Source organism: Nycticebus coucang, chromosome 2 (genome assembly GCF_027406575.1).
Source record: "Nycticebus coucang isolate mNycCou1 chromosome 2, mNycCou1.pri, whole genome shotgun sequence".
In the NCBI taxonomy this organism is placed as follows: domain Eukaryota; kingdom Metazoa; phylum Chordata; class Mammalia; order Primates; family Lorisidae; genus Nycticebus; species Nycticebus coucang.
Window position 1 is genome coordinate 111,019,546 of NC_069781.1, and position 25,193 is coordinate 111,044,738.

The 25,193-nt window shown below is 48.1% G+C and overlaps 1 long non-coding RNA gene across 2 annotated transcripts; it reads left to right on the forward strand.

Annotated features, from left to right (window-relative positions):
• The first annotated feature begins 1,096 nt into the window (after positions 1 to 1,096).
• LOC128576689 (uncharacterized) lies at positions 1,097 to 24,271 on the forward strand. 2 transcript variants are annotated; one of them, XR_008377482.1, is made up of 5 exons: positions 1,097 to 1,525; positions 16,449 to 16,681; positions 16,771 to 16,893; positions 19,675 to 19,769; positions 21,873 to 24,271. It is a non-coding gene; the product is annotated as an uncharacterized LOC128576689 (long non-coding RNA). The 2 variants fall into 2 exon arrangements; XR_008377483.1 differs by having other exon boundaries at positions 16,523 to 16,681.
• The last annotated feature ends 922 nt before the right edge of the window (positions 24,272 to 25,193 follow it).

The following is a 25,193-nucleotide window of genomic DNA, read 5'->3' on the forward strand; positions in this document are numbered from 1 at the left end:
CTCCCTGTGAGTTGTAGGAGCTTTGTTCATGTTGTGGAGGAGCCCCTGGTGTTGGGACTCTCTCCTGGTGCAGGATGTCTTGTACATCACAGCAACCTCAGGGGTCCCAGCTGGCCATGGCAGCACCCACAGTGCTGCTCGGGGCCAGCCCAGAGGCCCACAGGTGCTCTCCACTGGAGCCTTGACCAGACGCTCAGCACCTTCCATCCAGGATGACTGACATCCGGGCCTTGCTCATGCAGCAGCCACACCTCTGGGTTCCCTCATGGCCCCAGGAAGTCCAAAGGCCTACCATAGCCCCTGTGAGTTGGGGCTTGGACCTCCAGGGATCCCCAGCCCAAACTGTCCTTTTGGGCACACCTCTAAAATCCTGGAACACGGTGGCTTCTCACACATTCCTGGTCACTGAGTCCCTATGGGACCCTGTGGACATACATGCAGGTTCCGACTCAGGGGTCTGGGGTGGGCTGGAGACCACGTGTTCAGCCAGCTCTTGGGTGCAGCTGGTGCTCTGGCCCAGGGGCTGTACTTTGAGTAGGGAGTGTCTGAAAGGCCTGGCAAGCCGTCACTTCTCCACTAGAAACATGATAAATACATACATTTATACATGCAGCAAGGTAGCCCATGCTACGGGGGTGTAAGTACACCCCCCGTGTAGAAGTTAAAGATCTCTCACTGTGAGAGAGTCTTCTCCCTGCACGATAAATGTACAGGGTGGCACCTCCAAAGCCCTGAGCACTTTCCCCTTGATAGTCCCCCACACACCCTGAGTTTTTGGGCTCTCCCTGCTTCTGGAAGTTTGTTGGGGTCAGTGGAGGCTTCCCCTCTGTTTGGAGGCCATGTAGGAACTGCCCTGCCCAGGCCCTGGAACTTTTCTTGCCACACCTCCAGCTCCAATCACAGTTTCCCCAGGGCTATTTTTAGGATTCTATTTTTGTCCTGTTTGAAGTTCATGCTGATCTCACTGCCTAATTAGAAAGGGCACCTCCCTGGAATTATCTGTCCCACATTCCCCTTTGTGTACTGTACAGAGCAGAAGTGATCAAATGTCCCCCAGCTGGGGCCAGGTGCCCTGCTGTCTGTCCTTCCAGGACCCTGCCTGGCAGGCTCTGAGACTTGGCCGGCCCTGGTCTTCAGTCTCACCTGGCTGAGCTGGCTGCCTGCACTTGTCCCCTGCAGTGGTTTCTGCACCACCAGGCCTTCTCCACAGCCCAGAGCCAGGTGGGGGTGAGAATGGCTTCTGTGGGGCCTGCTGTGGCCTGATTAGTCTGTTTGGTAGATGTACTGTCCTCCAGGCCTTGAGCTGATCTAGGCTGGGCTGTCTGTCACAGCTCTTCTCACTTGGAAGACTGTGACCACACAGACCTCTGGACCTATGCCAGAGTCCCAGATGCAGTGGAATCTACATTTCTGCTCTGATGCTGCCGGTCTGAGGGCTTATACCTGAGGGTTTCTGAGTCCACTGGGGGATGCCAGGCCCCTTCTTGCAGCACCACCTTCATCTGAGTTCTCTGTGCCCCATCAGGTAGGTTCAAGGGCAGAGGGTGGGCTCTGGGCCAGGAAGGACCAGTAGGTGACTGGCTCCATGAAACTTTACTTCCTGAGGTTGACAGTGCCTATATTGTAGAGATATTGTCATCACCCAGTGAGTTAATGCACATGCAGCAGCAGGCACAAAGCAGACACCTGAACAGTCCCCCCAGGGCAAACCATCAGATGCTGTGGGGTGCTGTCAGCTTAGGCTGGGGACTGCCAGTGTGTTCTCTGGAGCCCTGTTCCCTCCTGACTTCCCAGAGCAGTGCTCAGCTGGGCACAGCTGCACACTGCAGGCCCCTGAGGTCCTATTTCTTTGAGCCATGTCTGGGAGGACTTGGGCCTCATCTTCTGTCTGTGATGCTGGAGAACACTCCTCCATGTTCACGGGCTGCTCGGAGACCTTCTGAGATGGGGAATTCAACAAGCGGCCGAGGGAGTCTTTGGGGATGCCCTACCCCATGGGAGCTATGAGGAATTCCCCTTTCAAGAGTGGGCAGAGCTGTGCTGAAAGCCAAGGAGATTCTATTCAAACCAGATGAACTGGAGCACCCATGAGCTGGGGCCTGAGAGCCCTCAGACCTCTGGGAGCAAACTCTGCAGACTGGGCAGGAGAACTTCCTGTTTGCCTTGGCACTGGGGACAGCTAAGTTTGGTTCAATATGGCGTCCCTGGACTCCCATGGTGCCCTCACCCCATTTCGCAGTCCGGAACCGGGTTCCTCTCCCTCTGACCTACTGTAGGCATCTGGAGAACTGGGCCTGATCCCCTGCAGACCGGGACCCTCAGCAGATGGCTATCAATGAACAGTGTTTGAGGGGCAGATGTGGACACATGCAGCCAGCTCCTGGCCACACATGGACACTCAGGGCCACACAAGCCATAGCTGATCCTGCCTTCTGCTCACTAGGCTTCTCAGGAATACCCCAGTCCCTTGTGGGGAGCCCCTGGAGGAGCCCCTGCAAAGTAGCCCAAGCAGCAGCTCTGTGGCATCTTCCTGCCTGGCTGGGGTGATAGCCCACTATGTGCCAACAGGCTGCTTGTGTGTTGCACAGTGGGAGGACAAGGGCCAAGCCTGAGGAAGACACTAGCGTCTGCTCCCTCAGAGCAAGTCAGCTGGGCCATGTTCAGGGTATCCTGGGAGAAGCTTGAATCCTACAATTGAAAATTAAGTGAAAGAACAACATGAATAGCCAGGTTTGGGCACGTCCTGTGTGTTGTGTAAATCCCTGAGTCTGCATTTGCATGGCCAAGTGCACCCTGACTGATTGCTAAGTTTGTTAGGACTTGGACATGACCTCCCTCGACCTCAAGCAAGTTGAGTTTATTCTGTGGTTCAAGTCTGAGAAACAGTATGAGTGGGGGCCTCCTGGAGTGGCCTGTCCAGGGGGACATGGCAGGCCAGCTCCCAGGGTGTCCAGGCAATGTCTCTGGAGGCTGGGCATACTCCCCCCAGGCACCCAGATGAGTGTTTGCGCCCACAGCAACCAAGAGGTCTCACACGTGCCTCCCAATCCTACTTCTCACTGGAACTGCAAACAAAGAGAAAAATGGCCCTCAGCTTCCATTCTGATCTCCTTCTCTGTCCCACGCTCCTTTTTCTCTTTTTAATTTTTCAAATTTATTATTTTTTCTCTTCTACTCTTTTTTTATCAGGAAGCAGTCAGTGGCCCTGTGAGTTATGCCACCGGCAAAGCCCTATACCTTGAATGATGCTTAGTTGTACCTTTGGGAACTGTGGCCGGCTGGCCTTCCTCTCTGTCATGTCCACCTAATAGAAATCCAGCTCAGCTGCCCCACAGTAGGAAATGTCCAGATCCCAGAGTCTACAGAGGAGGCCCAGGGCCTTTGCTGTGTGTGGTTTCTAGTCTCTGTTCCAAGGGGACCCTCGCAGCTTTAAGGGCCTCCTCCCTCTGTTTGACTGAGGGTGGTGGATGTGCTAGAGTGAGGAAGGTGCCCTGGGACATTCTGGCTCAGGCTGCTACATCAGTGCCTCTAGGAAGGGTTGCAGGGACAGTGGGGCCAGGAGCTGAGGGGGCAGCAGGGCAGCCCTGGCTGGCCCCAGCCGGCCCCAGCCCTTGGGGAACAGAGGGACCAATTACCTGGGGATCACACAGGGCCACAAAGGACAGATAGAAAAATAGCAAGGGGTGAACAGCAACAACACAATGAGAGGTGAAAATAAAACAAAAGAAAAACCCGTGAGTTCCCTCCAACTGAAAGTCCAGACAGACTCCCCCCTCTGAGGGATTCCTCATCCTTCCCCATTTTTCCTCCCATGTCATAGGCAAGCTTGTATACAGCAGTTACCCAGGAGGCACGGGGCCTTGGCCTTGCACCTGGCCCCAGGTGCAGGCGGCCCAGCACTCTAGGAAATGTGTGTGTCTGGAGGAGGCCCAGCATTCTGAGAAGCATGTGTGTCTGGAGGAAGCCGCTGGCCCACATGTTGTGGGAGCCCCTGCTGCCTGACAGCAGTCACACCATGCAATGCAACCAAGCTTCTCCTCCGTCTGGCCTGGGTGCACTTTTTGCCTCAGTTTCCCCCGTTTTAAAAAGAGAGCTACAGACACAGCACCTTGAGTGGCTGTGAACATTATACAGTTTGATCTGGGCAAGAAGGTCCAGCATATTGCAGGGCTAGTGACTGTTGGCAGTATTTATTCACAGTGTCACTCATGGGGGAGAACACGCCCCCTCCATGCAGGGGCCGGGGGTCCTGGGGCCCAGCGCATGCGGCATGAGCACACTCATGGGAGGGGCTACGTGCATGCCACCCTCAGGGCCCCTGCTACGCCATGGTGTGGGGAAGGTAGGTGTACCCTGAGTCCTGCTCCAGTGCCTTTCTGCCACTCTGTCAACTACATCTGTGGCAATGCAGAGGCAACATGTCCTGCTGCTGTAATCCCCTCCTCACATGTGCGCCTGATGGGGTGGGGGCAAGAGTGGGTCTCATCCCTGTGCTGCTCAGGCCTCTGTTCCTGGACGTGTGGGTGTTCATACTTGGGGGCCTCCCTTGCAGCTTTTGGGGACCCCTGCACTCCTCCTCTCTCCCACCCCAACTGCTGCTTCTAAATTCTCAGCCTGACTTGCCAATTGCTCAGTGGAAAGGGCCACTGCTTAGCATCAGCTCAGGTATTCTAAGGGCTGGGGGGCGGGGGGAGATGGTTTCTGCTCCCTTCCTTCCAGTGCAAACGTGTCAGACAGGCTAAGTCCAGAGGGGGGAGGCTGCCCTAGCAGGCTGGGGATAATACACAGGGTCTGGGGGCAGCACCCCTGGGGACCACTCAATGACCATCCCAGCCTCTGTCTTCTGGTGTGTGTGAAGATCCTCTGATTGTATCACACAACTTTCTCTGTCCCTTTCCTCCCTTTGTCGGATGGCCGCAAACATGGGTGCCATCCAGAGCCTCTCCGCATGCTGCTCTGGGCAGCAGCAGCCCTGGCCTCTGCTCTGTGCACACCAGCCAGTCCTTCTGCATTTCTCCAGAGCCACCTGGGCCCCTCACACACAGGAATGGGTGACCTCACAGACAGGGAGACCCGCAGCCCTCTAACTGCAGGTCTGGGATAGTGTCATGGGATTCACACATTGGAGTCTAAACCCAAGGGCCTCAGAGTGTGGCTGTGTTTGGAGGCAGGGCCTCTAGAGAAGTGAGGTACAGTGTGAGCATGGGGGGCACATCACTACGACAGGGGTTATTATGAAAAGGGGAGGTGAAGGCACAGACATGCACAGAGGAACAACCAAGTGAGGACACGGAGAAGACGCCATCTGCTAGCCAAGGGGCAAGCCCTCCAGAGGAACCTGTCTTGCCCAACTCAACTTTGGGCTTCCAGCCTCCAAACTGTAAGACTACAGTTGCTTACGCCGCCCAGTCTGTGACACTTTGTCATGGAGGCCTGAGCTGACCAGCACAGGTGGTTCTCTCATTTGGAGAAATGGTCTCCCTGTTTGGCCATGCCACATACTGGGAGGGTAGCCAGGGAGCGAGATTCCCTTCCCAGGCACAAGCAGGAAGCAGCTGCTTTACGTGGGGATTGGGTCCCTTCACTGGCTCCCAGATATGAGGTTACCTTGTAATATTTGGCATCAAAATTCCTCAGGGAGAAGCTCCCTCCATGGAATCCTGGGCCCCCAACTCAGGACCCACCTCAGCACTCAACCTGGATTGCTGGCCTGTCTATGCCTTCCTTAAAAATCAATTATTTTGGAAGGAGTCAAAGTAAGTTTCCAGTGGGTGTGTATGAGAAAGGGGTAATAAAGAAAAATTGCCATCTCTGGGCTAGTCACTACCAAGTGATGGCTTTGCAGAAAGAGCCTCAGTCTCCCTGCCCTGGGACCTCATTATAGACCCGCATCTGGTCTCTCCAGGGCCAGTGTGTGTCTCCCCCAAGAACCAAGGGAGGAGAAGGAAGCTGGTTTTCCACCCAGCTTGAGGTGGGCCTGGCTTTAGGACTGTTAGGGGACCAGGGAGTTGAACCTTGTGTTCATTGGTCCTGAGGACCAATGACCAGCAATATATTGAGCAGACACTGTGATGTGGGAAGGCCCATGGCCCCAAGAAGAACAAAGTGCTGGAGCTGGCTAGGAGGTGATCTGGAGAAAGAGGCACCGGGGGTGTGGAGCTGTTAGGGGCCTGGTGCTGATGCTGTCAGAGGATCACCAGTGAAGGCAGTGGGCACAGAGGACAGTGGGGCTGGGGGCTGAGCTTGGAGCTTAGCTCTGCAGGCTGAGTTGGTGGGGACAGGATGGGATAATCCAGAAGATGGAGACACATGTGCAGAGGCATGGAGCCTAGAGGGGTTGGTGCACCTGGGAGACACAGTGGGGGCCATGCCTGCCACATTGTGCCATCAGAGCTGCAGAAACTCTGGGGATGTGGCCTCTCAGGGCCAGCTGAGAAGGGCATGTCTGTCCATGGCTATGACAGCACTTGAATAGCACCACATCCCTGCTCAGTGGCCTGCAATGCAGGGCACAAGGACTCCTGCAGAAAAGAACCTGCAGCCACACACAGGTTCACTCAGTGCAACATGTGGACCTGATGACGGCTTGTGGAACATGCATACCTCCCTTATCACCACAAGCCTGACCTCTTTGCTCTTGCCTGAGGCCCTGGCTTGGCTGCCCAGAGATGCTGCTGTGAGCACTGCATGCCCACATGCCCAGTTGCGGCCGTCCTGACTTTTCCTTAACAGTCCTCCTTGTCAGTGGTGCTCAGACTGGAGCAGCGTCAGAATGCCCTAGAGGGCTTGTCACAACACAGATGGCTGGGCCTATTCCCCAATTTTCTTATTTAATAGCATTGGGTGGGGCTGGCATTTGTTTTGCCAACAGAATCCCAGGTGATGTTGACAGTGCTGGTCCGGGGACCACACTTTTGACAACTATTGCTTAGAGCAGGACAAGTCATGGGAAAATAGCAAAACAGGCCTCAGGTTCATTTCCTAGGGCCGCTGCAGTGAAGCACAACCTGGGTGGCTTAAAGCGGCAGACCTGTCTCCTTGACCAGTGCTGGAGCCCAGACAGCTGAAATCAAGGTGTCTGGAGAGCCCTCACCCAGCCCTACCGATGTGGGTAGCTTGGTCTGTGCACAGGGCTGAGCCTACAAGTAACCAGGGAAATTCTCCCTGCCATGCGGCACCATGACCAGGCCCTCCGGCCACTCACACCTACACTTTGTCCAGATCCTGCTGGCTACCCAGTGAGCATACCCCGGGTATGTCTGGACTAGGAAAGGCCTGGGAAGGCTGAGGGAGTGGCTGAAGAACTTCATGCAGAGAGCTGAGGGTGCCTAGGGGGGATCCCTTGTGGTGAGGGGGGCCCACTGAAGCCCAGGTTTAAGACAGATGATAATAGCACTCTCCCCATCTCTGCAGGCTGCTGAGCTCCCAGGCGGTGATGCTGCCCACCTCTGCCTGCAGTGGGGACCTGAGCCCGAGCAGTGGTTGTAGGAACCTGGGGAAGCTCCTTAAAGCTCAGGTTGGGACCAGTCCACAGCGAGTCTGCTTTAGAGGGTGTGGCCTAGGTTGGGACAGCAAGTGTCCCTGGGGTGGCTGTGGGCAGCAGGCCTCAGTGGAGAAGCAGTGGTGTGGGCCCCACAGGAGTCCTCATGGGAAGAAACACCTAGAAGTTCTGGCTCCTCTTCTTTACCCTGGGAATTGGACGTGTGTTTTCCTGGGAAGGTTTTGATGTGTGTAGCTGTGCACACATTGGTGGGAGTCAGTTCGGCACAGTGGGTCCCTCTAAACCCCTGAAATGTGAGTGTGTTGCACACGTGTGTGCATGGAAGTGAATATACTCTCTTTAAACAGAATCTCAATATTGTGATTAGAATAGAAGAGGGAGGTTAAAGTGGACTCCAAGGTGTCACTTTGAACAGAGGAAACCTGTTTTACAGCAGAGCTTTCTTTAGGAGCTGTGACCAATTTCCATGCTCTTGACCACCAGATCATAGAGCTGAGGTCTGCGGAATGGGACTGGGTAGGGCAGGGGTGGAATTGGCTGGGGATGGAGGGGTGGGAGGTCTGTAACAGCAGCCCCAGGCCCAGGGCATGGAGCTCAGCATGTGGCTGCCACAGGAAGGTGCCACTTTAGCCAGCTAATGGAGGCCATTCAGGGATTACAAAAGGAAATTGTGGTCCCCCTCTAGCCCTAGACTCAGGGACCAGCTGGGCCATCCAGGGTTTCCAGAGAAGAGGCCTAGTAATTTATTTACCATTACACACACCACACACATACCACATCACAGAACACACACACACCACACATACCTCACACACATACATCAAACACACCTCACACACTCCACACACCTCATGACGCATACACCACACACAACACACGCCTCACACACACCTCACACACCAAACACCATATAACCCCATACACCACACACACCTCACACGCACACACCACACACACACACCACACCACATAACACACACACCACGTACACCTCACACACACCACACACCTCACACACACATACCACACACACACCACACACACACCACACACATACACACACCACACACACACACCACACCACATAACACACACACCTCACACACACATGCCACACACACACCACACACACCACGCCACATAACACACATACCACATAAATCTCACACACACCATACACAACCACACATACACACACCACATAACACACACATCACATACACCTCACACACACCTCACACACTACACACACCACACAATGTGTACCTCACACACACACTCACCCAATACCCCTTCCCGCAGTCTCACAGGACAGCTTCCTGGAATATGGTGGGTGAGAGGCAGGGTCTCACACAACCCCCATCTGCACGTGCGTAGCTAACAGCAGTGTCCCCGCCTGAAGGCTGGAGCCCGGGTGCAGTGACCCTCAGAAATGAAGTGCACGTTCACTTTGGTATCCAGTTGAGAAACTCTTCATGGCTCGGTCATGTCAGTGAAATAACTTAACTATGTTAGTGGGGAAAAACAAGTGCGCATAAGAAGAATTCTCACAGGAGGACTCTGTGGGCCCTGAGAAACGTCCCCAAAGCTAAGAGAAGCAGAGCCCCGCAGATGTGGGCACCAGACCCTACACACAAATCTGCTCCCTGCGGGGCCGCTGGGTCCCTTGGACTCTGGGTCCCCTCTGCCTCACATCCTGCACCCCACGCTCCCTCCACACACTCCTCCCCAGGTGGCAATGTGGGCGTGTGCTTCCTGCTCTATTTTGTTGTCACCTTGTCCTTGCACATAAAGTTGATCAGAAACATGCTGTGGGCTGTAGGGAGGACAGACCGAGGGGGTGGGTGGGTGGGTAAGCAGCCCCAGCACCTCTGTTGACCAGCCTGGACAACCCCATAGCCCTTCCTGGAAGCCACTGGAGGCTAAGGGATTCTTGGGGATCTGAAGTCACCATTGCCAAGCGACACTCATGGGGCTGCAACTACACAGGACATGGTCTCTCACAGGGACATGGGAGGGTGTTTCCCAGGTACCAGCTGAACGAGTGCTAGAGGAAGTGGGCCTAAGTCCACAGAGGGGTTAGCCGGCTGCTGGGTCAAAGCTGCACTATGAACACGGTCAGTTCCTAGGGGAAGGCCTGTCCCAAAGCACCACAGTGGACAGCAAGCTCTGAGGGCAGCACTGAGGCCAACTCATGTCCTGGCCAGGAGCCTGAAGAAGGGCCATCCTGCTAGCAGCTGCCCCAGCCTTTCCCAGGTGCTGGCCAGAAGCTGATGCCAGCTCTGGGGGCTGCAGCCATGTTAGCTTCTGGCTGGATCCGCAAGTCTCTGTGCCCAAGCTCAAATCCTCCACGCTGATGTCTGTGAGAAGACCTTGCTGTCTGGGGGGAAGGAGGTTGGCAGCTGATGACAGGCTTTGTTTCAAAATTAGGCCTGGGCTCAGCAAGGAAACAGCAGATGAGCTTCCACCTCCAGAAAGGATGTTAGGGCAAGTGGAGAAATACAGGTCACGTGTTGATAGGCGCTGTGTGACCCCGTCTGGACGCTGTGACACCGTCTGGACGCTGTCTCTGGGTCTCCTGCTCTGGGGCACTCAGGTGTGACCTTCCATGGCAGCTCTGGGACGTGACTCCTGTGTTTTTTCAGGACCCAAGAATTTTGTGATTAGCAGGCACAGAGTGGAATGCCAACTTGAGATAAGGGCTGCCACCTACTCAACCAGAATTGGAGATGTAGGATTCAAGAGAGTCCTTTTCCCTGTAAGAACATCTATGGATCTAAATTCCTCTACCCTGTTGTTGAGGGCTGGTGCCAATGAATGCCCGGCATTGCGATCACAGAGCTGACACGAGGTGGGGCTGGGACCGGAGGTGGCGGTAGTTCCGCAGTCAGCTGCCTTCCGGGGTTGGGCGGATCTGACAGCTCATGCTCCTTGGCAACCTGGCAGTCTTTTCTCTGTGGTTGCCATTCATGGGCATCTGAGCTGTGTAGACCTTCTCAATGATAAGATGATGTGCCCCAAATAAAACATGGAAGAATCATTATTTGGACCCATTCACAAGACCACTTTGCAGTCCATTCTTCTGCCCGTGCAGAGAGAGAAGAGTCCAACATATTGGACCTTTTTAAAATGGCTATATTTTGATGAGGACAATTCAGAAGCAAGGGTTACCTATAAAGAATGTGACTGTCAAACCGTATTAACAGGATATGAAATCAATTTAGTGGAATGTGATTGGAATTATTTTTTAAATGTGAAATGGGATGTAAATGAAAATTCTAAAGTGTGCTAAACCCTCTATTTGTTTCCATCCCACTTAAAATAAAGTCCAACATGTCACGCGCCCCTACAGGCCCTGAGGGTGGGGCCCTGGCTGTTCCTCCAAGGTCCACCTGGCCCTCGGTTTTCATGAGGCCCCAGCACTGCTCATTCCAATTGGCTGCTCCTCTCATCTCGGGTTCATGCTCAGATGTCACCTCCTCTCGGAAGTCCTCCTGTCATTGGACCCCTTGCTGGGACACTGAAAGCCTGCTTCCTTTTTCTCTGAGATATCACTACCCAAAACAATTGATAGCTTCACTATGCAACTTTTCTTTCTTTCTTTCTTTTTTTTTTATAGAGACGGAGTCTAACTTTATCACTCATGGTAGAGTGCTGTGGCGTCACAGCTCACAGCAACCTCCAACTCCTGGGCTTAGGCGATTCTCTTGCCTCAGCCTCCCAAGTAGCTGGGATTACAGGCACCCAGCACAACATTCAGCTATTTTTTTGTTGCAGTTTGGCCGGGGCCAGGTTTGAACCCGCCACCCTCGGTATATGGGACTGGCACCCTACCCACTGAGCCACAAGCGCAACCCCACTATGCAACTTTTGCTGAAGTCTGTCCCCCCCTTAGATTTTCAACTCCACCAGGGAAGGGACATTTGTCTCACTCTCTGCCACATGCCTCGCAGCTGGAACCATGTTTGGTTCACAGTAGCTTCTCAATAAGTATTTGTTATTACTGAAGGGATAAATGAAAAACGAAATTGGTAACCATCCTTGTGTCACTGAGTAGTGGTGAGATCAGTAAGACCTTCCAAATGCAGTGCCCAGAGCACAGTGAGCACTCAGGAAATACTAGGTTTTATATTCTTTTATTTTCTCTGAATTTTCAGGCCATTTATTACATTTGAATTTTTTTTTTTTTTTTTGTAGAGACAGAGTCTCACTTTACTGCCCTCGGTAGAGTGCCATGACGTCACAGGACTCATAGCAACCTCCAGCTCTTGGGCTTCCGTGAAAATTTTTTTTTTTATTAAATCATAGTTGTGTACATTAATGCATTTATGGGGTACACTGTGCTGGTTTTATATACAATTTGAAATACTTACAACAAACTGGTTAACACAGCCTTCAATGCACTTTCTTTCTTTCTTTTTTATTTTTTTGTAGAGACAAGAGACTTTATAGAGATGGAGTCTAACTTTATCACCCTCGGTAGAGTGCCATGACATCACACAGCGCACAGAAACCTTCAACTCCTGGGCTTAGGCGATTCTCTTGCTTCAGCCTCCCAAGTAGCTGGGACTACAGGCGCCCCCCACAATGCCTGGCTATTTTTTTGTTGCAGTTTGGCTGGGGCTGGGTTTGAAGCCGCCACCCTCGGTATATGGGGCTGGCATCCTACTCACTGAGCCACAGGTGTCACCCTCACTGCACTTTCTTAATTATTGTGTTAAGACATTTATACTCAAAACACTTAATAGATTTGCCATGTACTTTTTTTTTTTTTTCCAGTTTTGGTCGGGGCTGGGTTTGAACCCACTACCTCCGGCATACGGGGCCGGCGCCCTACCTCTTTGAGCCACAGGCGCCACCCCTACTTTTGAAATTTTTAAGTAAGTCTTTCTGGAAGATAAGTATATCCTGTGTTCTCTGGTGAATTAGAGTTTTTGAGCTTGCATTATGGTACATTTGAAAGCTGAAACTGATGATGTCAGTGCCTAGGAAATACACCAGTGGACTGAGGGCTGATAGGGTTTCCAAAAGTACCCCGCCAGGTTGCTGAGAGGGCTGGTAGTACAGCAGTCCTTTTGTACTTGCTCATAAGATTTTCATATTGCAGAGTTTAGTTCTTTCTGAACACCATGGGAAAGGTATTTTGAGCATGTGTTGAATATTTTCAAATCCACGAATTCTTTGGGGTCCCCCTCGGTTCACATGTAGAGTGTTACGAGCTTCCCTATTTGGAAAGCCTTTTGAGAAAGGAGTCCCTGGATGCCAGGGGCTGCTGTATGTCACCGGGAAATACTTATCTCTCTGTGTCAGCCTAATAATAGAAGCATTGCACATTTGCACAGCCACTGCTAAACTTAACTCATGTAGTAACAGCTTGGGCTCGGAAGGTGAGGTAGTTTACCTGTGAGGAAGCCAAAGTATAAGCCAAAGCATCTGAGAAATGTATTTGAGGGGCCCCATCACACTCTTGGCAGAGCCAAACATTTGGTCCACTTGTCCTGAGGCCAAAACCTGTTTTAAAATAAGGTTACTGCAGGATTCTCTTTGCTAAGGTGGAGCCACCCTGTGCAGCTGAGATAGAAATTATTTCTCAGGTTGATCTGTGTGTGTGTGATGGACTGACCCCATGAGCAGAATGCCAAGTTTCAAGGTGTCACAAGCAGGGGATTTGCGCCACGTGACTACAGGAGTGACCATCTACCTAGGCAGAGCTACAGGGGTGAGTGAGTGAGTGTGTGTGTGTGTGTGTGTAGGTGTCACCTCGGAGCAAACACTGAACTCTTTATTTCGCTTTGTCCTGCTTAAACTTTTGGAAAAAATATTTTCTTTTTTCTATTTTTTATTTTTTGAGACAGAGTCTCACTTTCTCGCCCTTGGCAGAGTGCCATGGTATCACAGCTCTCAACAACCTCAAACTCCTGGGCTTAAGTGATTCTCTTGTCTCAGCCTCCCAAATAGCTGGGACTACAGGCGCCCACCACAATGCCTGGCTATTTTTTTTTTGTAGTTGTCATTGTTGTTTAGCCGGCCCGGGCTGGCTTGGTATACGTGGCTGATGCCGTAACCACTGTGCTACGGGCGCCGAGCCAAAAAAAATTATTTTCAGGATATTTAGAAAATATACTTCCTTTCTCTCCCTTTGTTCTCCAGGATTGTTTGTTTGCCCCTCTCATTCTGTAATCCAGGTTTTACAGATACTTGGTGTGAATGAGTCTCCCCCTCTACTGCCCCTGTGCCAAGCGCCCATGTGGGTTGCTGCCATAGTTGTCTCAGTTCTGCACGGGAGATGTTAACAACTTCATTTTACAAATGTGGAAAGTGAGTCTTGCCAGTGGTTCATACCCAAGAAGCTCAGTATCCCTTCTCAGGTCCCTCACACCCTGGGAACTGTGCTGTCAGCTTGGCTCTGGCAGGGCTCTTCTGGCAGAGAGGGTAGGAGGCCCTGAGGAGACCCCAGGGCTCATCCACCTGTTGCTGTTTCCAGGAGGCTGATCGCCGATACCGCCCAGGGCACTGTGTCTTCTCCTTGCCTCTTTCTCTCATCTCTCAAGTTCAACAGCATCTAAAAGCTCCTGGAATTGGGGTACTTGAGAGTTTATTTTGCAATTATACTTCCTGGAGTATGGGATGTCTGAGGCCATTCCCAGGAGTTGACTAGTATCTGTGCCTCCCCCCAACTTGTGGGGGGAACTGCTGGTATTGCAGTGGGGAAGGGGGTGTCCACAGTTACCTGGAAGCTCAGAGGAGAAATTGAGGGCCATCCTTGAGAACTCTGAATCTAGCTAGGGTCAGGAAGGAGCTACAACCATCGCTGTGCGTCAGCCCATGTCTCTCAGCCCTGGGTTTGGGTGGGTGCTGAGCTTGCCTCTGCTGCTCTCAGGAAGGCTGTTCAGGGGCTCACTCCTAGTACCTGCTGTCAAATGTTCTGATGTCCCTGAGCCACTCGGCTCCTAGTTCAGTCTCTCTGTCCAGGCTCACTGGATGTGACAGTGGGCTCTGAGCATGTCAGGGAGCCAATTCCATGTTCACTGGGGAAGCTCTAGAGGAACCTGACTTCTGCTGTGGGGATGTCCTTGACCATGATAAGGAAATGAGAGTGATTTGTAGCATCTCAGTCCTTTAAAAAGTGCCATTCAGCATTATCTGAATATCCTACTGAGAACTGAAACACGAACTTTCTTCATTTAAAATTTAATACTTTAAGTACAAATTATTAGCAGGATTGATACAATTGTAAGAGTGTCATTAGTTTTTCCCTCCCTGGAATGTGTAAGCATCTGATTTGTCACAGTGATTTCTGGGCAGTGGGGTGGGGATGGGGTCACAGGCCTGATGTCCTCCCTGCAGGGACAAGGAAGGGGGTCTTTAGAGAGCCTCGGGCCTGGCATAAGCTGTGGCTCCCATGAGGAGGGAGGCCGGGCCACAGGGCCCGCTAGCTCTGGCCTCTGGGGGACACATGCTGGGAGTTATGTGCTCCATCAATTCATGAGAAGAGGGGGCTTGGGGACTTGAGGACTTTAATGATCTTTGGGGAAGATGTTTATAGGACCCATTTTCTCCAACTGTTTGACTGATCTTCTGACTTAGCAGAAAAGTAAAACTCAGGGGGCAGTGGGTTGCCAAGGTTTTGGATGAGTCTGTGGCCAGGTGCAGCTGAGGACCTTGAGGCAGCAGGCAGCTGGCATGTGGCAGGGTCCCGCCCTCCCTGTGGCCAGCAGGGCTGTCCTGCTCCATGTGCCTTACTGTACTTGCCCAGCAACTGTGGACAGCAGACTGAAGCCAGAGCATTATTTTTGCAGCCTTTTCCTTCAGGGTTTTGTAGAAATAACCTTTTAAAGATGGGTCTCAGCCAGAGGCAGAGGTATGTTTTGCGTAAAAACTATGGCTGTATTTTCCCAGGAAAAAACATTGAGTGGCCGGGCCACTTTGCCTTGGCAAGGACTCCTGCCCCTTGGCAGACACTGCCTTGCCTAGCCTGGCCTTTGTACGAGGGCCATCTCGCCAACTGTCCTACCAGAGTAGGAAAAGAGAAAAGAGCAAAGACGGGAGGTCCTCCATCCTCACCCTGCCCTCCCCCCCCCTTTTCATCCCTCTCCCTCCAACCTGACTTCTGCCTAGTGACAGTGCATCCTCTGGGCAATGCAGAATGAATGGTGTCAGGACAGAGGAAAGTGCATTAGGAAATCAGCTGAGTGAGCCTCTAGCATCTCAGCCTTTCTACACGGGGCAGAAACCCTGGAGAGGAAGCACAGTGGCAGGAACCATGCTGGAAACCCCAGTGGCAGGGGTGGGGTGGGTTCCCAGAGGCCACATGCTTGGGAGCTGCCTGAGAATGGAGCTGGTCCTGGCAGAGCAGACCGAGGCTGCTGCTGTCCAACTGTTCTCCCCACAGCTGACAGAGCGGCTTCGTTTCTTTTCATTATCTCTTTTTATCAAAGTAATACCTGCTCATAGTTAAGAAGGAAAAGAAAGTTCTCTGCACTCCCGCTCAGGCTCTGCCCAAGGCAGTTCAACTGAGTGCCAAGTCCAAAGACGCCAAAACAGTTCACAGGTAAGGCCTTTCTGGTTTGCAGTCTCACTGCTACTGAACTTACAGTTGTGGGTGGGTTTAGATGGATTGAACACACGAGACCACTTGCCGGTTTTCCACTGTTTTAGTCCTCCTCTTGGGGTCCAGAAGTCTCTCGCTGACTCCCTGTATCCTCGCAGGGGTGATGATAGGCAGATCCCACCAGCCAGAGATGCCTGGAGTCCTATCTCCCCAGACTCATGGTGCCCAGGCTTATTGTACCCTCAATGAATCCCCAACAATAAAAAAAAAAAAAAAAAAATGCAAAGTCAGAAAAAAAAAAGAAAGAGAAGGCCTAAAATGAGAGCAATACTTTCCTCCTGCCCCATCCCCGCCACTCGGCATGAGAGTTTCACGTTATTCTTTCTTTCCTTACAGGTAAGACCCTATCACTCTTCTCATAGACCCCATAGAAGCTTTTCCAGGTTTTATTTTTAGCCGTTTATTTCCAGCGCCCTACTCCAGTGTGAAGAGCGGTGCCAGGAGGCGCTCATTCTCACAGGCTGTCTGCTGAAACCCCTGGCATCCTCGCCAAGTGCGTGTGTACTGGCATTAATGTTGGACACGTAGGACACATGTGGTGCTGTGTCCCTTGCTCCTCCTCTTCCTTTGTAAGTGGTCACTGTGTGTGTCAGCCCCCTCCTCTCCCTGTGAGTCTAGCTGTCACTTCTAACATAGTCCACGGCACCCACGCTTTCAGATCCGTTGCCCTCAGCCACAAGACTGGCACAATCATGAAAATCCTCAAAGATGTCCGGTATGCACCTGTTGGTGAAGTCTCTGAAGTAGGAGCTGCCCCTGAAGTGGGATTGCTGGCTCACAGGTATGAACTCCCCTGGTTTCCTGAGCAATTCCTGGCTGCCTTTAGCAACACCTGTGACTTTGTACACAAACATGGCAGCTTCCATTTTCACTGACCTTTAATTGGTATCACTCAATTTACTAGTTTTTTTCCCAATCTGGGGTGTGTGCATAGTTCTAAAGTAGCATCTCCCTGCCACTGTAGTTTGCATGTCTCTGTAGCAGTGACTTCAAGCCTCTCTGCATATACTTTTGGCCACTAGCATTTTTCCATTTATGAATTGCCTATTTGGGTCTTTGGCCCATTTGTAGGTGCTACTTGTACATAACAGATGTAGCTGGTCAGTTTTACACATGTGTCAAAACTGACAGATCTGCCATCTGCTTCCCACAGATAAGTAACTAAAATGACTGAGTGAATTCAGTTATTACAGAACACTGGATTTGAGGCCCATAACAAGCAGAGAAATAATCTCCACTTTCTTATTGTTGGTACATTTGATATGCAGCTATCAATGGGAGCTTAGTTATTGCATCATTCAATTCATGTACCTTTGCTTATTTTATGATCCTTATTTTACCTGTTTTGAGAGGGGTATTGTATTCATTGAACTAGATAGATACATATCTAATGAGGCTGTATCATTATATACCTTCATGCCCATTGCTCTACCATTTTATTTTGAGATAATTCGATTGACAGGCACATGTAAAAATTAATACAGATCCCACGTACTCTTCACTCAATTTCTCCTAATAGTTGCATCTTGCATAACTTTAATACAATATCACAAACAGGAAATTTATAGTGAAACCATCCACTGACCTTATTCAGATCTATTGGTATTGGTGTTTTTCTACTTTGTATGAAATGCAGAAAATTTACTTCCATTTAGGTCTCTTTAAATTTGTCCATTAAAAAATATAATTGTCTCATGTACTATGTACACTGAGCACTACATCAGATTGTGGTATAATTGTTTTGTTTCAGCAATCCAATATGATTGAAGAAACTCACAAGAAAGATAGTTATTATATCTAATCCTGTTTTACCCATTCTGCTGTTTTTATTTGTTTTCTTTCTGAAATTTCAACATTTCTTCTGTTACTATTTCCCTTTCTCATGGAGAATTCCTCTAGCCCTTCGTTATGGGTAGGATTGCTAACAACATATTTTTTGAGTTTTTTTTTTTTTAGCTAATTATTCAGAAGTTTTCATCAGATAAAGAATCTGGGATCGATAAGTCTTTTTTTTTTATTTCTTGAAAAATGTGATTCTACTCTTTTCTTATCTCCATGATTTCTGATGGGAAACCCACTGTCATTTAATTGGAGTTTTCCTATAATGTGTGTTATTTTTCTCTGGATGCGTTAAAGATGGATTTCTTTGTTTTTAATTTTCCAACCTTTAATTATGATGTATTATATCTTAATGTGGATTTCTTCTGGTTTATCCTATTTTGGATTTTTTCAGCCTCTTAATCTGTAGATTTATATCTTCCACTAAATTGAGAAATTTTTAGCAATCATTTTTTCAATTTTTTTTTTTTAGTTTCATTCTCTCCCTCTGAAACTGATGACATCATTGTTATTTTTTTCTTGTCCCCTAGGTTTCTGAGACTCTGTTGAATTTTTTTCAGTCTATTTTCTCTCTGTTGGGAAGATTAGGTAAATTATACAATCTATCATCAAGTGTTCTGATTCTATTCTTTGTTATACCCAGTGAGTCAGTCCATCCTCTAAATTTCTATTTAAATTTTGTTTTGGTGATTGCATTTTTTAGTTCTGTAATTAGTACTTCTTTTATATCGTCAGTTGCTTTGTTGACGTTTTCTATTTTTCATTTGTTTCAAAGCAATTCATAATTGCTTGGAGGCATTTTTATGATGGCTGTTTTAAAATCACTATGAAATAATTTCAGCATTACATTCATCCTCGTGTTCATGTCTGCTGATTGTTTAATTTCATTCAAGTTATGATTTTCCTAGTTCTTGATATAATAAATGATTTTCAGTTCTATTCTGGACATTTAAAAAAGTACATTATAAAACTCTGGGGCCCATATCCTGTTTTACTTGCTTATTTATTTTGTTAAGTGAGCACTCATGTCAAGGTGGAGCATGAGGGCTGACTGGCCATGAATGTTTATGGTGTTTGCTAACACTGCTCTAGTGAAGATGGCATGTTCCCTTACACTGCTTCTTTACGGTAGGTGAAGTGCAAGTTCTGCTTTCCTTTCTGCCCTAGTGACAACCTTTGCCAGGTAGTGTGAGCCAGTGTCCCACCTCATTGCCACTGAGTGAGAGATATAAGGGCTCCTGCTGACACAGTTAGAGGGGAGTGCAGGGCTGACTTGCACCACTGTGTTGTTGCACAGTGTGGCAGAAGCTCAGCTCCTGGCTGGACTCTGCTGACACCAGGGAGGGGAGAAGTGGAGTGACAAGTAGCTCCACCTTTCACCCCACTGAAGCTGGTTGACAGCAGAAGCTCAGGCCCCCACCTGGCCCACACCAGGGGTGAGGGAACATGATGTGTAGGCTGGCCCCACCCAGATGCTATATTGCATATGGTTGCTGTTGATGGGGCTCGGCTTTCAGGGCTCACTGCCACCTGCCACCAGACACTGCCCTGGCACAGGAATCACAGCACTGCCTGCCTCTGGTTGGAGGGATCTGGAGAAGCAGTCACCTGCTCTGTCCTGCTGTTGCCACCCTATAGGGCAATCAGTGCAGCATCTCTTGCTTCTGCTGAGCAGGAGCTGGAAATTAGTATTTTTAATTCCTCTTTCTTTGGTGCCCTTCAGTTGCCTCAAGCAAGGAAATGGAAGAGATGCTTCGTATTTCTGTAAGACAGAGTGGAAGGTCATCTCCCAGCATGGCCCAGTGAAACCACAGTCGGGTACAGTTGGGAGAAGATGTGGGTTTTTCTGTTGCTGTTTGGCTGATATTGCCCAAAGTGTACTTGGCACTGGGTATTATCAGAAAGACTTTCTGTTGTTGAAAGGCCATCTTGTTCCCTGTCCTTTGGTCATGAGGAGAAAGCTTTCTTGGAGCTTTGGTTCTGGATGGGGCTTTTTGCATTGCCTTCTCTGGGATGTATGGGAGGCAACAAGCAATGCTTGTGAACCATCCCCTTGTCCTTCCTCTGTCCCCGCTGTAACCACACTGCTCCCAGCTCCTTCCTCTTACAACTAAAGAGGGGAGGAACTGGGAGGACTGTGGTTACTTGATCTTGGCTGGACCTAGAAATCTCCTCTATACTACACTTATTTTTTTAATCTATTTTTATCCTTTTTACCATTATAGAATATAGAATAATCTCTTTTTATTACAATGATATTTTTCTTTGAATGTTATATGATACTAAGTGTATTGCTACGGCATATTTGTTGGTTAGTTTTCCTACTTTCCTGATAGATTTTTTTCTTTTGTTCAGCTTTTTAATATGTTTTTAACGTGTTTCCTGAAAATAACATTGAGGGATTTTGCTTAAAGATTCTCTAGTGGTAACATCTTTGATTTTCTACTTGTGAGCTCTTAAAATTTATATTTACTGTAATTATTGCTGCTTCATATTTGCTACTTATCTTGGTTAAACTTAGTTTTCTTTTCTTTTATCTGAATCTCCTTATAAATATTGAGATTTTTTTTGCTAGTATCACACAATATATTTTATTTTTATTTTCTATGCAAGGTGCATAGAAAATCTTCTTAGTACCTACCCATTTTATTTCTGGATTATTATGAGTAATCTTCTCTTGTGTTCCCAATTTATTAGAAAAGAATAATTTCATCCTTGCTTACACAAGGTTATTTCTCTCTGACATCTAGTTACTTCCTGGATTTGTTCTTCTCACTGTAGTACATGAACCTCTTTCAAGACTGTTTTCAAAGAGGTTCTTTCATTGATAAGTGTGAGGTCACATACTCCATGAACCATCTTTTTTTGCTTTTTCATCTAAATGGGAGTATAGCTGAATATGTAACTTTAGTTTTAAATTATTTTCTTCAGTTATTTGAGTATTACTCTATTGTCTTCTTATTAACCATGCTATCATTGGAAGACTGAAAACATTCAGATTCTGATTTTTTTTTTGGAAATGATTAATCCCTTTCCCCTAAACACTTCTGGAGTTTTTCTGTGTTTATGATACTGTTAAACATGCTTGAAATATTTCTAGTATGGATTTTTTTCTTTTTTTATTGACTGTGTTTCTTTTACTAATATTTTTCTCAAAAAATATACATTCTCATAAGACAATGACAGGAATGTTTTAAAAACAGAATAAAATATTATCACTAGCCTGTTACCCCAAGATTGTTATCATTAATACATTTGTATTTCTCTTCTTGTGAATTATTTTCTATGCATAGTTTTTACTTTCTTTAAAAAAAGTTTTGCATTAGAATTTAATTGTTAAGAACATAATTTTAATGACTGAATATTTTTCTAAGGAAAAGACGTACTGTAGTTCATTTAACCATTTCTCTAGTAACAAACACAGAGATTATGGAAACATTTGGTTTTCTCTACTTTTGCATTAACATTTTTTAATCAGGACTTCTTAAAAACATATAAGAGATGCAGACATATTGCAATTACCTACTTCCATTCCAAGAAATAACCATTGTCCAATTTTCTTTTGTGTGTGTCATTCCATAACTTTGTTTTTGAACATACAATTATATTTAAAGGCAAAATTCTCATATGTATTTGTCTGTACTTGTAAAGGTTTTATTTATTTATGAAGGAAACAGCAGGAATGAAAAACATTTTTCTTATTTTTTTAAAGCACATGGTTACCCCTTTGAACTTGAGAACTTTAATCTTCCTTTGATTCAGTAAAATTTCATTCTTTATTTTCTCCAACAGTTCTTTCTTGCTCTCTATTTTTTCTTTCCTTATTAGATTTCTAGTATGTGAATATTTGTATCACTAGTGCCATCTATCATGTGTATTAACTTTCGTTTTCTGTTTTAATCTCTTTGCCTCTTCCTGAAGTCTTCCAGGAGAAGTTCTTCACCTGATGTTTCAACTCACACCTCCAGCTATATCTAGTCAGCAATTAACTCCACAGACAGACGTTTTTGTGCTCATATTTTTCAAGACCAGTATTTTAACTTAGTTCTTCGTTAAAAACACTTCCGTCTCTATTTCATGGCATCAATGTCTTCTCTTACCTCTTCAAGAATATTTATTAAAGTTCTTTATCTGTCTTGGTCTATTAATTCCTCTCCATCTGATGGCAGTTGTGCAATGTATGACCTGCTATCATGTTGGCTGTTGTCCTCAGTTGCTTCTTCTCCCCCACCTTGTGAGCTCAATTGTTAATGGTCTACATACCCTGACAAACAATATCTGTACAGGAGAATGTGATAGAGCCTAGGATCTGGCTTTTGCACATCCTGGTGATTTTAAATAGGGGCTAACACTACCAAGTGGAAAGGCTCTGGCGTTCAAGTGCAGACCAGGTTGGAGGCAGCCCTGGTTTGAGGGCTAGGAAACCTCCTTTATCCTGCCCCTGGATCTGCTTTCTCCAAATGGTTTTGTTTGTATTTTGATTATGATCCGATAACTCTTGGGCATTCCAGGTGGGACAGGGAGATAAAGTTCCCGTGGGCCGTGTGGTCTCCCTGTGCTGCAGCCAGGACTTCCTCCGTCCACGGGAACACTGCCACCGCCTCAGTGTGACCTTCCACCCCTAGAGCCGTCACTTCTGCAGCTCACAGCTGGAACAGGCCATAGTTTGAGTCTCTCTGGATAGTGAGCCAGATCTGCACCTCGATTGTTCTCTGACCTTTGTGTCTGGTCTTCTGCCATGGAGCCTCTGTCTTCGCACAGCAGGCGACAGCCTCCTTCTGGGCTCCCAGGCCCTCTCACAGTGTCCACACTAGTACATCTCTGTCTCTCCAAACACTTCACTGTGCCCTCAACACCTGCGGGTTCTGGATACACTGTAAGAAACTGGGTGCAATCCCAGCTCTAATAAGAACACTCGGAGGGCTGGCCTGTGAGCACAGAGCAGGCAGGGAAGAAGCAGACGGCTCCACCTGGACGCCCGTCCACCTGTGCTCTCCGCTCACCCTCTGGACGCTTTTGGATTTTTCTTCTCTGAAGGACAAAGAATCTCTCCCAAATTAGGACAGAAGCATGCTGGCAAAAAGTGAAACCGTTCCTCTTTGCTCTGATTTATCATGGGCAGCTGCTTGCTTCCTCCAGCACATACCACAAATGCCAGAGGACAGCAAATGTTGTCCTGAAGCCACTCAGAGCACAAACTCCCTCTTTTGATGCAGTCAGGGATCCTGAGCTTTCAGGAATGGGGCCATCTCGCTTTGCACACTTTCACAGTCCTTGCTGCAGCGAGGCAGTTTGGTCTCCAGCAAGGTTGGTAAGGTGCTCAGCTTGCCTACAAGCTAATACATGGCATGTTGTGACAGAGAAACTCACTCATTCAGCAAATGTTTAATCCAATAGGCAGTTTCTTAGACCTTGGGAAACAGTAGTGCAAAATGGGTAATGGACTTTACCTATTAGGGAGGAGAGGCTGAGAGTAACATCGAAGACTCTCAAAGATGACTAGTTCATCCAGAGACAAGTGCAAAGGAGGAAATAAAAGTAGATTGTGTAATCAAGAGGGATGCAAAGCTGGGGCTGAGTTAGCGGTCTGCAAGTAGCCAAGAACGTCTGTTTTAGAAAGTTGGGAGTGCTCTGACCTTTGCAAAGTGAAGGACAGGCCACTAAAAAAAGCCAGGGGGAAACATTCCTGGCAGCAGACACGGAGAGCTGTTCCTGAGCTGTGATCAGCCTTGGTCTGTTTGAGCAACAGAAAGGGGTCATTGTGTTTGGAAGCAGGTGAGCAAAGGAGTAAGAGTTGACATCCAAGAAGTGAGCAGCAACAAATTGTGCAAGAAAAGGATTCCATTTTTTCCCCAAGTGCAATAAAAACCCACTGGAGAATTTCTGTTCTTCCTTGACTGGAATACCCCTCTGGGCGATGTGCAGATTGTAGGGTAAAGAATGAAAGCTGGGTGCTCGGTCAGGAGGCTGCTGCCATGTGGTACGTAAGAGACGGTGCTGGTTCAGATTCTATTGGTGACAATGTAGACAGAACAAAATGGACAGATTAAAGAGAGGTTTTGGAGTTGTGCTTGCAAAGACTTTTCACGGATGAATGAAGTGGATGATCCCAGGGTTCAGAGATGACCTAACTGAATGATGTCATCACTTCCTGAGATGGTGATGTCCACGGAAGTAACATGTTTGGTGGGTCAAAATCCAGCATTATGATTCTGTTATACTTGATGTATCTGTTAGTCATGCTGGAGATGGATGTTCGGTAGGGCTCTGCCATCCGTACCAGCATCAGTACAGGAGTGGAGGGGCTCTGGGGTGGACCTGACCAGAGGAAAATGGAGAAAGCCGATCTCGAGCTCCTGCAGTGGGCCAGGTCACAGGAGATGACGCAGGGCAGGCATGGGGCAGGGGGAGATGGGAATGGTGGCTGGAGGTGAAAAGAGGAGATGGAGTTGAGGGAGGTTTTATGATGTTAACTTTCAGGATGATGACCTATGGGAAGAATGGCTGCAGGGAGAGGGAGTTGTTTACGCTGATGTGACTCAATGGTGGAAGAATAATCACCAAGACAGAAAACAATGGAAAGGGGGCAATTTGGGAAGGAAAAATTGCGAGTTTGACTTTGGGCCAGTTGAGTTAAAAGTGAATATCTTCCGGGTCGTTTGTGAATTATACATTACTGTGGTACTAAACCCAAACTTAGGGATAAAAATCTTATTGTTACCAAATTAAATACCTCTCTTCCTCTCTCGTACAGAATAGAATTCATTTTTGTAGTTACAGAAGCAATACATATTTCGTGTAAAACATTTTAAAAATATGAGAAAGGAAAAACTTAAAAATCTGACTACCCAGAAATAATGAATATTATTACTTGATATACAGTGTGCTCTTTCTTTATAATTTTTATAACATGACACTCTTATTGTGTTTTTAAGCATATCTCCTGAAACATCGTTTAATGTTGTCATTATCTTCCTTAAAGTTTGGGAAGTAGAAACTCAGAGTTTGTCCCCACTTCGGAGGCTCTTGTGTGCTGTTCCTAATCCCCTGTATGTTTTAAGAGACATGGTGACATTTCCTACTTGGGAAGGACATGGTCTTACGCTTGTATCAAGGTCACGTGACCAAAGTTACAATTCAAGGAAGCTGACAGCCTGAGAAAATGTCCTTGGATATAGGCCAAGTTCTGCTGGAGAGTGGATGTGAGTGGTGATTGCTGCGCTGCAGTGACCTCACTCCAGG